The sequence below is a fragment of the Hordeum vulgare genome, chromosome 2H (assembly GCF_904849725.1).
Source record: "Hordeum vulgare subsp. vulgare chromosome 2H, MorexV3_pseudomolecules_assembly, whole genome shotgun sequence".
Classification (NCBI taxonomy): domain Eukaryota; kingdom Viridiplantae; phylum Streptophyta; class Magnoliopsida; order Poales; family Poaceae; genus Hordeum; species Hordeum vulgare.
Window position 1 is genome coordinate 628,659,648 of NC_058519.1, and position 4,271 is coordinate 628,663,918.

The 4,271-nt window shown below is 42.5% G+C and overlaps 1 pseudogene; it reads right to left on the reverse strand.

Annotated features, from left to right (window-relative positions):
- Positions 1 to 214: 214 nt before the first annotated feature.
- On the reverse strand, positions 215 to 3,480 carry LOC123428055 (annotated as a pseudogene).
- Between the last annotated feature and the right edge of the window lie 791 nt (positions 3,481 to 4,271).

Here is a 4,271-nt window from a genome sequence, read left to right on the forward strand (position 1 = left end):
TTTTTCTGTTTTCTTTTACATTTATTTACATATTGTCAAAATGTCATTTTTACACTTAAAAAATAAAAATGATATTTATCAAAATGGTTAAATTTAGTGAAAACTGATCAAATTTTTAATATTTATCAAAATGGTCAACACAATTACATAAAAAGTTTAATACATTATTACACATCACCAACAACACCCCCTATCTATTTTTCTTCTTGCCTTTATTCTGATTGCGCCGTAACCATGGACTATCTTCATCATTTAACGGGATGCTTGGATCATCTTTGACTTTGAAGGGAGGAATTTCATCAAATTTATTGTAATCTTCTGACATGTTTGTCTTGTCCTCGACTCCCACGATGTTTCTTTTCCCTGAAAGAACTATGTGGCGCCTTGGTTTATCGTCTGATGTATTCGCTTCCTTATCTTTTCTTTTTCTCGGTCTGCTAGACATGTCCTTCACATAGAAAACCTGAGCCACATCATTGGCTAGGACGAATTGATCATTGCCGTACCCAAGATTCTTCTGATCCACTGTTGTCATTCCGTACTTCGGGTCTACCTTCACGCCTGACAGGTTGAACCATTTGCACCAGAACAAAGGGACCTTAAAGGAAGGTCCGTAGTCAAGTTCCCATATCTGCTCTATGTAACCATAGTATGTGACCCTTTGCCCGTTGTCGTCTTTTGCATCAAACCGGACGCCACTGTTTTGGTTGGTGCTCTTTTTATCTTGGTCTGCCGTGTAAAATGTGTTACCATTTATCTCGTACCCTTTAAAGGTCAATACAGTCGAAGATGGTTGCTTGGCCAACAAGTATAGCTCATCTTCAACAATGTTGTCATTAATGAGACGTCTTTGCAACCAACCGCCGAAAGTCTTCGCGTGTTCTTTAGCAATGAAATCTTCAGGTTGCTCCGGGTATTCCGAGCGTAAAATATCCTTGTGTTCCTGGATATATGGAGCCGCCAAGCTGGAATTAACTAGAACTGTGTAGTGTGCTTGAGTGAAAGATTGCTCGTCCATACATGTTGTTGATTTCTTTCCTAGCGTGCCTTTTCCACGCGGTCTCCCCTCATGGCGCGACTGAGGAACACCGATCGGGTTCAGGTCAGGAATAAAGTCAACACAAAACTCAATGACCACCTCTGTTCCATAGCCCTTGACCATGCTTCCTTCTGGCCTAGCACGGTTTTTAACATAATTCTTCAAGACTCCCGTGAACCTCTCAAAGGGGAACATATTGTGTAAGAATACAGGACCGAGAACGGAAATCTCTTGGACTAGGTGAACTATGAGGTGCGTCATAATATTGAAGAAGGTTGGTGGGAACACCAACTCGAAGCTGACAAGACATTGGACCACGTCCTTCTGTAAACTTGGTAGAGTTGCTGGATCGATTGCCTTCTGAGAAATTGCGTTGAGGAATGCACATAGCTTCACAATGGGTACTCGCACGTTTTCTGGCAGAAGCCCCCTCAATGCAATCGGAAGTAACTGGGTCATGATCACGTGGCAGTCATGAGACTTTAGGTTTTGGAACTTTTTCTCTTCCAGGTTTAGTATTCCTTTTATGTTCGACGAGTAGCCAGACGGGACCTTGATACTGCTCAGGACTTGGAAAAAGATCTCCTTCTCTTCCTTGGTAAGAGCGTAGCTGGCAGGACCTTTGAAATTCTCTCGATTCATCAGGTCTTCTCGTTCGTGCATACGTTGGTGGTGCAGCCGTGCTTTTGGTGTATCTCTCGACTTCTTCCCATGCACGCCCAATAAGTTTAGCAGGTTCACGCAAATATTTTTCGTCACGTGCATCACGTCGATCGCAGAGCGAACCTCTAGGAATTTCCAATAGGGTAGTTCCCAGAATATAGATTTCTTCTTCCACATGGCTACGTGGTTGTCGGCGTCATTCGGAACAGATTGTGCGCCAGGACCCTTACCAAAGATTACTTTTATATCTTTGACCATGTCATATATATCAGTACCTTTAGGGAGGGTTGGCTTCCTCCGTGTATCTGCCTCGCCTTTGAAATGCTTTCCTTTCTTTCTTACGGGATGCCTGTCTGGAAGAAATCGACGATGCCCCGGGTACACATTCTTGCCTATATGTATACTTTCAGTCTCGCCTAAACAGTGTGTGCATGCGCTGTATCCCTTGTTTGACTGTCCTGAGATGTTACTAAGAGCGGGCCAATCATTGATGGTTACAAACAGCAACCCTCGTAGGTCAAATTCCTCCTGTTTGTACTCGTCCCACACACGTACACCTTCGTCAGCCCATAACTCTAAAAGTTCATCAACCAGTGGCCTCAGGTACACATCAATGTTGTTGCCGGGTTGCGACGGGCCTGGGATAAGCACTGGCATCATAATAAACTTACGCTTCATGCATAACCAAGGAGGAAGGTTATAGATACATAGAGTCACGGGCCAGGTGCTATGACTGCTACTGTGCTCCCCAAACGGATTCAGGCCATCTGTACTTAGACCAAACCTTAAGTTTCTTGGGTCACGTGCAAAGTCCTCGTACTTATCGTCGATGTTTCTCCACTGCGACCCATCAGCGGGTTGTCTCAGCATATCGTCTTCCTTACGGTCTTCTTTGTGCCATCGCAGCAACTTGGCATGCTCTTTGTTTCGGAACAAATGTTTCAACCGTGGTATTATAGGAGCATGCCACATCACCTTGGCAGGAACCCTCTTCCTGGGGCGGTCGTCGCCCTCAACATCACCAGGGTCATCTCGCCTGATCTTATACCGAAATGCACCGCATACCGGGCAGGCATTTAAATTCTCGTGCTGACCGTGGTAGAGGATGTAGTCATTGATGCATGCATGTATCTTATGCACTTCCAATCCTAGAGGGCAGACAACCTTCTTTGCTTCGTATGTACTGCAGGGCAGCACGTTATCTCTTGGAAGCATCTTCTTCATTATTTTCAGCAGCTTTTCAAATCCCTTGTCAGATATATGCCATTCTCTGCCTTCCATTGCAGCAATTACAGGGTGGTGCCCAGCTTTTTCTGGCCATCTTCGCAATTTGGGTACAACAATTTTTTGTGATCTTCTAACATGCGCTCCAACTTCAACCTCTCGTTTTCACTTCCGCAGTTTATCTGTTCTTCACGAATGACCTGACGAAGATCATCATCAGACTCATCAACAATGTCCTCAAGTTCAGGCTCGTCTTCCCCCATTTCAGTATCACCGTGTTCACCGAACATAGGATAGTTATCATTATTATCTTCTTCTTCATTGTCTTCCATTACAACCCCTCTTTCTCCGTGCTTGGTCCAACAAAAATAACTGGGCATGAAGCCTTCTTGCAACAGGTGGGTGTGTATGGTTCTTGAGTTAGGGAAATTCCTCTTATTCTGGCATTTTTTACATGGACAAAAAATAAATCCATTCTGCCTGTTTTTCTCAACCACATTCAGAAAACTATGCATGCCATTAAGGAATTCGGGACAACGTCGATCACTGTACATCCATTGCCGGTTCATCTGCATTATATAAATTTATCAAAAACCATTATGCTAAATCATCATGACTAAATTAATTAATTAATACAAAAAGTTCATCACACGTTAAAACCAAAGTAGCGTAGTGACCATACATATATAGTTCTCATAAAAACACACACTGAAACCAACCATAAAAACTCTCTCTAATTAATGCATTTAAAAACAACAACAAATGCGATCAAAATCGCAACAAAGGTAACAATTGACCCGACGGCATAATGATACCAAGCCTCTTTACTAATTGCATATTTTCTAATCTTTCTAATCTTCAGACGCATTGCGTCCATCTCGCTCTTGTGACCATCGACGACACCGGCAAGAACCTTTTCCAAGGTCATCTTCTCTCTTTCAGTTTTTTTCAATCTTTCTTTCAGGCCAACATTTTCGTGTTCAACTAAGTGTAACTTCTCAACAATAGGGTCGATTGGCATTTCCGGTTCCACTACCTCCTAGATAAAAATATCTATGTCAAGTTGGTCGGCGTAATTAATTGTCATATAATCATGAAATGAAAATATGTAGTTATAAAAGATAATATACCACATCCAAATCATAGACTGGACGAGGGCCAACGGCGACGGATATCAAAACCATGGCGCTATACATATAAAAAAAATCTTACACAATAAGAAAATTATATACAAGTAAATATGTAAATCATACAAATCAAAATTTGTTTTGGTAAATAAAAACAATAGGCTCACCAAGGTTGTGTCGGTGACGGGGCGATCGACGGCGGTGAGGAAGGGGACAAG